This window comes from Canis lupus, chromosome 7 (genome assembly GCF_003254725.2).
Source record: "Canis lupus dingo isolate Sandy chromosome 7, ASM325472v2, whole genome shotgun sequence".
Taxonomy (NCBI): domain Eukaryota; kingdom Metazoa; phylum Chordata; class Mammalia; order Carnivora; family Canidae; genus Canis; species Canis lupus.
This window is the reverse complement of record NC_064249.1, coordinates 40,317,559-40,327,119: the sequence shown is the minus strand read 5'-3', so window position 1 is coordinate 40,327,119 and position 9,561 is coordinate 40,317,559.

The following is a 9,561-nucleotide window of genomic DNA, read 5'->3' as shown; positions in this document are numbered from 1 at the left end:
AGTGGTAAGCAAGACTCAGTAAGCTTTCATTCTAATGGGGCAGGCAGAAGGACCAACGGGGAGTCGAATATAGAGAGGAAAGTGCTTTGATAGTCCAACAGGAGGGAAATCTAACCCAGTTCTGGAGAAGTAGGAGAGGGTTTTCAGTGGAAAAGTTGAGAAGGCATCATTCTGGGCCTGAGTGATGAGCATGGACAAGGGTGGAAGGCGATCACGATCACCATCATTCTCACCCTCAAGATATCCATGAGTGAATGACCCTTGATTTTTCCATGAATGGAAGACATCAGACAGAGGATGAATTATTAGTGGTCTGTATTGCTCTAATATAATGATATGTTTCTATGCACCTAAATAAAACTGCTTCTTTCTCTAATAAGGGCTTGTATTTGAACATTAATTATATTTCAAACAACGTCTAGGACCTTAGAAGCATAAGAAGATGAAAAAATATACATATATATTTCTTTCAAAGACATAAAATGTGGTAAGAGCCACACAGACACACAGCACTGTGGGGACGTAAAGGATATCAAAGTGGTGTTCAGTCCTTCTTCACCTAGACCTCTGACCTCTGTGCCCTGTCTCAGCTGCCTTCATTTGTCTCAGGAGGGCTGAGACGAGATGAACCTGGATTCAAATCCTGGCTCTGCCTCTTACCAGTCATGTGACCTTGGTCAAGTACTTAGCCTCCTCAGGCTTCAGTGTCAGTACTGATACAAAGGAGGTCAAAAATAATATCCACTTATGGGAGGGTATTGATAGCAACATGTGTATGAATGCAATGATGTGGAAGCTCGTGGCCCAGTGCCCAGAACAATGTAAATATTCAATATCACTACTGCTATTCTAGGTCCATGAACTGGAAAACACTTTATGATTGATAGTTTTCACCGATGAGAGTAGTTTACATAAGTGGAGAAGTCAAATATTACTGAGTGACTAGGGCTTGAGGGGAAGTTGAAGTCCTATTTTCTGTTCTCCTGCTTCTGCCATCAATTTTGTTGAATGAGTGAACTTCAAATAGCAAATAAAATTTTACATTTATGACATAAGATGTCCAAACACACAAGCTATGTTTGCAACCACTGTCTAAAAGCTTAAATATTTTAAACAAATCAGGTGCTATTTTTAATTGCTGTGTTTGAGTCACTGAGATGAATGCCTCAGTTATGAGTACCAAAACTGAGGTTTCATTTCAAAACATCAGCCATGGATTGCATATACCACAATTTACTAGGCAATGGCTTGATTCATTGGGGATGACATTTAGATTTTATATTAATGGAGGATAATAAAAGTTGTATTCAGTGACTGTGAGGAACTGTGAAAATCCTGATCTTTTTCATATGCTAGAAAAAAGCATCTAAAGCTCTACATTTTAAGAATAAACTTTAAATTTTGGAATAAGTTTAGACTCACAGAAGAGTTGCAAAAACAGTAGAGAAAGTGCCCACATATCCCTCAGTCTGTTTGAGTTTCCCTGAACATTGTCATCTCACACTATCGTGGTGCATTTGTCAATACTAAGAAACCAGGATTGGTACATTAGTATTAGCTCTACTCTTTATTCAGATTTCACCAATTTCTCCAGTAATATCCCTTTATAAACTTTAAATTTTGGAATAAGTTTAGACTCACAGAAGAGTTGCAAAAACAGTAGAGAAAGTGCCCACATATCCCTCAGTCTGTTTGAGTTTCCCTGAACATTGTCATCTCACACTATCGTGGTGCATTTGTCAATACTAAGAAACCAGGATTGGTACATTAGTATTAGCTCTACTCTTTATTCAGATTTCACCAATTTCTCCAGTAATATCCCTTTCCTCTTTCAATATCCAATCCAGAATATCACATTACCTTTGTTTACATCTCCTTAAGCTCCTCTGGTCTGTGACAGTTTCTCAGTCTTTCTGAGTTTTTTGTGACTGTGATGATATTGAGGAATATTGGTCAAATATCTGGTAATATCTTCTATCTGGATTTGTCTGGTGTTTTTCTCATGAAAACGTGAGGCTAGGATTATGGGCTTTCAGAAAGAATGCCATAGAAATTGAGTGTACTCCTTGTCACATCCCATCAGGGAATACATGAGGGCAACATGAGTATTACAGATGATGTTCATCTTGATCACTTCGTTTTGTTGGTGTTCACAAGGTTTTCAACATGGAAATACTGTCCATCTGCACTGTTGGTTGTTTGGAGATAAGCCAGTAGGTCCAGTCCCTCTGGCAGGTGGGATGAGGAAGCCATTAAGTTCCAGCTCTGTAAAGAAGACTTGTCTCTTCTCCTTCATTTATTTGTGTGTTCATTCATTCATTCATTCATTCAATAAATCAATCATTTGTTTATACCACCACAGATTCATGTATATTTATTTTGTACTTTGGGTGATAATCCAATGCTACCTTATTCACTTCATTGCTCAAAATGTTTCAGTTTTGACATTGGAGGATCTTTCAGATTAGCTCCTGTGTCCCTTTGAATTGCCCTCATCCTTTTGCTTTTTCTGAGCACTTCTGGACTTTCTGGCACTACAAGATACTCTAGGTTGTCTTGTCATCTCCTGCCCCAGCTCTAGAATCAGCCACTCCTCCAAGGATTCCTGGTCTTTTTCTGAGGAAAATAGCATTTAGAAACTGAGATCTGGGTGCTGGGTATGTTCCTCATTACTGGGGGGAAATTATGCATTTTTAAGTACAAAACAGGGAATCTGTCATCTTGAGTGTACTTTATGAGTGGAAAATTACTGAAAAGATAAATTTGTTATAACTCTTGTTATTGATAGCCTCTCCTCCCAAACCAGCAGGTATGGTTTCTGTAACCATTGTCCCGAGGCTGACTTGCTAGTGATGGAGGATTAAATCCTTAGAATCATCAACTTTGACCCTCAGAGAAAAGGTAGCAAGTCCACTCAGTTACACTTTTGTGGAGGCTAGTGTTATCTGGAAGACTTCTTTCACTTTCCCTACACACAGATAGGGATAGTTCTAATCTCCAATGGCAAAAGATGATCCTCTTTGGTATTAGAAAATTTTCCAAGATGATTGCTGGTTCTAAGTGTAGACTCCTCCATATTCATGAACATACAGATCTTTTTGTTCAAAAACTGAGCCAAATGAGGGACATCTGGGTGGCTCAGTCAGTTAAGTGTCCAACTCTTGGTTTTGGCTCGGGTCGTGATCTCAGGGTTGTGAGATCAAGCCCCATATCAGGATCCATGCTCACCTTAGAGTCTGCTTAAGACTCTCCTTCTCAAAAAAAAAAAAAAAAAAAAAAAGAGACTCTCCTTCTCCCTCTGCCCCTCCCCCCCACATGCACATGCATGCACATGCTCTTTCTCTCTCTCAAATAAATAAATAAATCTTAAAAAAAAAAATAAACAAACCAAAAATTGGGCCAAGTGAGAACTGAATCATAGCTCTTTAGTGCCCTGCATTCCAGACTCATGACAACCCACATATATGTGTTGGAAGATGTGGAACAAACACTGGATTTGCAGCCTAAGGCCTGGCTGTGGGTTTGCTCTGCCACTTGCAAGTCATACAGGTTAAAGTAAATCCCCTTTGCTACTTTGATATTTATTTATTTTTTAATTAACAAAACAATTTTTTTCCTACATTAAAAATTTTTTTAACTTTTAGAAAAATTGCAATAATAATACAACAAATACCAGTGTGTTCTTTACCTAGATTCATCAATTGTCAATATTTTGATTTGCTTATTTTTTTTCTGAGGGATGGCCAAGACAACACTGTTTTCAGGATATGTAAGAAGCTTGTGTCCGCAGGTGGGCTTGTCCACATGTACTATGCTGTGGGAGGGAGCCGGCCGTGAGGAGAGAAGGAGGACCCTGCAGGCTTGGGGCCAGTGACCAGAAGCTTACCTTCCTTACACTGCTATGTTCTGTAGGGAATCCTAAGGATCCAAGAATTTTCCATTTGAACCTAGACTACCAGGTCAAAATAAAGCTTTATTTGTCAAGGCAGGAGGATAAAGTTTATTTTATTAGTTTACTAGATTGAGCTGTAACTTTTTAACTTCCAGAAGTATACTGTGAAGGGCTCCATTTGTACCATAGTCCTGGGCCAGATGTGGGCAGGGGGTGGGGAGGCAACACTTAACACTTATTAGAAGGGGAAAAGGCATAATGCTTTCCACTGATTTCACTTGTATGTAGTGTGAGGATTAGAATGAGTCACCCCAAGATGTGCCAATTTGATGTGCAGATTATTTCGAGCTGAAAACAGTTAAGGCCCAACAGACTCAGAAAGAAATTTTGACCTCTCACCTTTTACTGCCTAAAAGAATTTGGACAGAGGATCTGCTCCAGGAAGGGAGCTCTCGCCATAGATAACTACAGTATAATATGAACTAGGGGTGACCAACAGAAAGAACTTATCAATGTCTGTTGTGAGAATTCCTCACTGTGTTCCATTGTTGCTGTATGGCCCAGCAGACATTTGTTTACTGAACATTTACTTTTTTCCATCTTCCTATGCATTGCTTTCCTTCCCTCTGGTCCCAGACTCTTAGTTCTTAGTTCAGAATGACATAAATACCTCATTTCCCCAACATCTTTGGAGTCTCATGTTTATGTGGATTCCCGAATACAGATGTAATTAAATTTTAAATTTTATTTTCTCCTGTTAATCTGTATCATGTCAGTTTAATTCTTAGACCAGTCAGAAGAGTTTTGAACGGTAGGTAAGAATTTTCCTCTCCAACAGTGGAAAACAACTTTTTTTTTTTAATTACTACTTCACCTCCATTGGCTAAAATATTTTGAAAAAATATCAGCAAAATAAAAATTGTTTTAAACTAATTTTTAGTTCAGTTTTGTTTCAAACCTGGCAATTCATTGGAAGTCTTTATATTAAAAAAATTTTAAATGTAGATACCTATGTTGTACCCCTAAAACTAGTATAACATTATGTATCAACTATACTCAAATTAAATGAATGAATAAATAAACAAATAAAATAAAAAATAAAATTTAGATACTTGTAGGGGCTGAAGACAGGCTACCCCAAGGTGAGCAACTCTAGCATGAAGGCAATTGAGGCCCTGTGGGCTCAAGAGAAACTTTTGTCCCTCCCTTAACCACACAGAAGAATCTAATTTGGGGATCTTTCCCAGAATAAAGGTTATTAGCAGAGATGAATTTTATCTGAGTGGCCCATCTGTATGGCAGGGCAAACATCTAATTACCAAACACCTGCTCTTCTCTGCCTTGTGAACTACATTCCTTCCCTCTGAAGTCCCAGGCCCCTGCCCCCTTCTCCTTAGTTTTCAATGACATATAGACCTCATTTTGCCCAACAGCCTTGGAATTTCCAGGTCTCTGTGGGTTCCCGTACATACAAACTTAAATTTGATCTCCTCCTGTTAATCTGTCTCATGTCAACTGGACTTTTGGTCCAGCAAGAAGGACCATGAAGGGGAGAGGAATTATTGCTCTCTCACAGTACCAAAATAAGATCAGCCATCCACTGGTAAACAACATTAAACTATGCCTTTGGCTTCCAAATTTCATCTGTGACTACCCATTTTTAGCTGGAACTGCACATCACAGAAACCTCAACAGAGAGAAAGCTTTAGAGAAGTGTAAATTTAAACTCTGGCTTAATTGCTTTTCATCAATTGGCACCCCAGGCATCTGTTTTAATCTGACTCAGCTTATTTTAAGGGGTGTGAATTCAAAGCCTTGGGATGCTGGCAGGCAGTGTGGAGTAAAGAAAGTGAGCTGTGAGGAAAATCAACTGCCAGAATGCAACAAAAGTTTAATTATTTTTACTGAACTATTGGATATGTGTGCCACATAGTATAAATGCGGGAAGTTGGAGATTATATTCTAAATTCAAATTTGCAAAAAACAAGTCGGAATGTAGATGTAATTAAACTATTAATTTTTCTTTCATTGTTCATTATGTTTAAATTGGAAACTGGAAACCTGACGTCTTCTCTTCTGCATCAAGAAATCTGTACCAGAATTGACATTTCATAGTGTATATGCAATGTGGAATTCAATTTTATCACAATCTTTAGTGTTATTATTTTATTGCTTTATGAGTTTACAAGCACTCCTGATCAGAGGTAGAAAGTTTGCACAGGGGTTCTTGTATTTAGGAGAGCTGCTGCTGGGGTACATACAGTTCTGGCATTCCCCCCACTGCCATATTTGTTGTTTGGTGTGATATCGACAATGATTATAGACACTGAGAAAGGCCAACTTAACCATGCTGGTTTATTTTCAGATTTTCATTTTCCACGTTCACTTTTCGGTTCCACGACTCGGGATTATGCAGGGCAATCCACACTTTTATTTCTTGAAACTGATTTCAACGACTAGAATCCCTAATTTGGGCCAATTCCTAATGAGCACTTCTCGGAGAAATGGCTAGTGCTTCAATGGATTGTATCATCCAGTGAAAGGGCCATGTATTCAATCTAATCTCTGGTTGGGAGCCGAGGCCAGACTGCTCCTCGGATGACAGGAGCAAGTTATTTTTTTCTATTCCCTTTGATGCCTTGTGACAAGCAAGACTCTTAAGCTTCATGATTCTTATCACTTCATGGTGCTCAGGGCATGAGCACCATGCTCTGCCTCTTACTCTCCGGTAATGAGCTGATCTCTTTGATCTTAGGTACATGTGTAGCTCATGGTTTTAATTACTGAGTTTAAGATGTGTTCTATAACTTTTTAGTGCAGACTGATTTCTAGTAAATGATGTAATGAGGGATTTAAGTTCCCTATTATTGCAAAACATTGCCAACTTGAGCTTAAATTTCTCTTCCCTTTCTTTCTTTCTTTCTTTCTTTCTTTCTTTCTTTCTTTCTTTCTTTCTTTCTTTCTTTCTTCTTTCTTTCTTTCTTTCTCTTTCTTTCTTTCTTTCTTTCTTTCTTCTTTCTTTCTTTTTCCTTTCTTTCTTTCTTTCTTTCTTTCTGTCTTTCTTTCTTTCTTTCTTTCTTTCTTTCTTTCTTTCTTTCTTTCTTTCTTTCTTTCTTTCTTTCTTGTTTCCTTCTTTTTGAGGGAGAGAGAGACAGAGAGAGTAAGCATGAGGGGTAGGGGGCAGAGGGAGAGGAGAATCCTAAGCAGGGTCCACATCCAGTGGGAACATGAAATGAGGCTCAATATCATGATCCTGAGATCATGATCTGAGCTGAAATCAAGACTGAGCCACCCAGGTTCTCCTGAGCTTAAATTTCTAGTGAGTCAGTGTTAGTGGTGAACACTACAGGGACATATCTACATTCTGTTTACTAAATTTGTCTAGACTATATTCAACTTTTCATGACTTAGGGAAGACCACAAATTCTTCCCTTCTCTGCATGAATGACTTTATAATGTGACTTTGTAGCTCTTCTCATAAAGAGGAAATCTCTTTCTGTATGTCATGAATATGGTCTGGCCTTGTGACTTGTTTTGGCCAATAGAAGGGGCAGGAGCACTGCTGTGCAAGTTCTGGGTGTTTTTCTCAAGAGGCTTTGCATGCATCTGCCTTCAATGTTAGGCAGACAATAACTGCCATGTGACCAAGCCTGGACTAGCTTGCAGAGGATAAAAGACCATGGGAGAGGACTCCATTATCCCAGCCATGCAAGTGAGGCCATCTCAAAGCAGGCAGCCCAAAGCCATTCTTCTGCTAACAACAGAAACACATAAAAGAGTCCTGACAAATCAGGCCAGCACTGCCTAGGTGGTAAGAACCGTGTAGCTGAATCCAACTCATGCTGCCAAACTGCAGAACAGTAAGATAAATGACTGGCTGTTGACTTAAGCCATTAAGTTTTAGGGTGGTTTGTTACATAGAATTAGTACCTGATATGATTTACTCAGTACACTGTTGACACCATGACCAAAGTCTCATCTTAATTCTTAATGATACTGAAATGAATATAGTTACTCCAAGTGGTATTGTTTATACTTATAATCTTATAAGTTGCCATAGAAAAATGTCATGGATTAATTAAAATTTTCATAGACTTAGCCTTTCAGTTCTAAGCGATATTTTCTACTTCCTGAAGATCAGCCAATGCTTGATTCTCTTTAGGAAACAATATATTTTTTGCCCTTAATAAGACATTCTTTTACAGATTTGCCCTCTATGAAAGTGTTTGTGCTTGGAAAACCTTCTATTAAACACATAGCTGAATTTTCTAGTGGTAACATTTAATTTAGGAACATGAAAAAGAAACTCCATTTAAAGTTCAGTTCTGGGGATCCCTGAGTGGCTCAGGAGTTTAGCGCCCGCCTTCGGCGCAGGGTGTGATCCTGGAGTCCCAGGACTGAGTCCTGCATTGGGCTCCCTGCAGGGAGCCTGCTTCTCCTTCTGCCTGTGTCTCTGCCTCTCTCTCTCTCTCTCTGTCTCTCATGAATAAATAAATAAAATCTTAAAAAAAGTTCTGTTCTGTTTTTTAGTTCATTAAGTTCTTTAGCATGCATCTTTCTTGAGCCTGCTATAATTCTTACTATAATTAATTTCATAATAGTATCTTTATTTGTATTTAATTGACAAAGGGACACCTTATTTGCATACTTATTTAGAACTATTTTTTACTTTTCACAAAGAAAGTATCTCTTTTTTCTTGAAACTATAAGTTTTCTTTCTATCTTGTTTTCCCACTTTTGGTAGAGATGTGGGTAAAAGTCACTCTTTTCTTAAATCTACTATAAATAAAATATTTGGGTATTTGAGAGAACACATGGCAGCTTGTCATCTCGCTTCAGATTCAAGGAGATGACAGGGGGGCAGCCCCGGTGGCACAGTGGTTTAGCGCTGCCTGCAGCCCGGGCCGTGATCCTGGGGACCCGAGATCAAGTCCCATGTTGGGCTCTCTGTGTGGAGCCTGCTTTTCCCTCTGCCTGTGTCTCTGCTTCTCTCTGTATACGTCTCTCATGCATAAATAAATAAAGTCTTAAAAAAAAAAAAAGGAGATGACAGGGGCTGGTGGAGACTATAGTCAGGTGGAGAATATACACATTGCATTTGAAAGGAGCCAGATATTCAACCACAGTATCATTACCAAGTCTGAAGATCTGACATAATCTGATTTTCTAAATTTTTAAGAGAAGCTCCAAATACAGATTTCTATGTGAAATATCCTGATTTCCTAACTTCAACTAATTTAAGCTATCCTTTAAAGACCATGTGAGTCAATAATGTGCACCAAATGAACATGTGTGCAGCAAGCTTTTTATACTTCCCCTAGGGTCAACACATAGTACTGAGCAAAGTGCTCTAAACACAGACCAGATAACTGAATGCACGAGTAGATGACGGAAGAGTATTCTTCAAAGGGGCACAAAATAGAGAAGGACAATGCTTTCACTACCCTGCCCTTGCTTCTGCTTCAGGATGTGGTGGAGTAAGTTGGGGAAGAAAAGAGGAGACAGGAGTGGCAGGAGGCCAATGAGGAGGCTTTCTGAAGGAGACTTGGTCTCAAGAAGAAAGAAAAGAAGCTCCCTGTCCTGTAGCTCCTTGTGCTAAATATGGGAAGCCACTCTTCTCTTTCAAGAGAAGCTCTTTCTTATGGAGCTTGATAGTTATGAACTCCTTC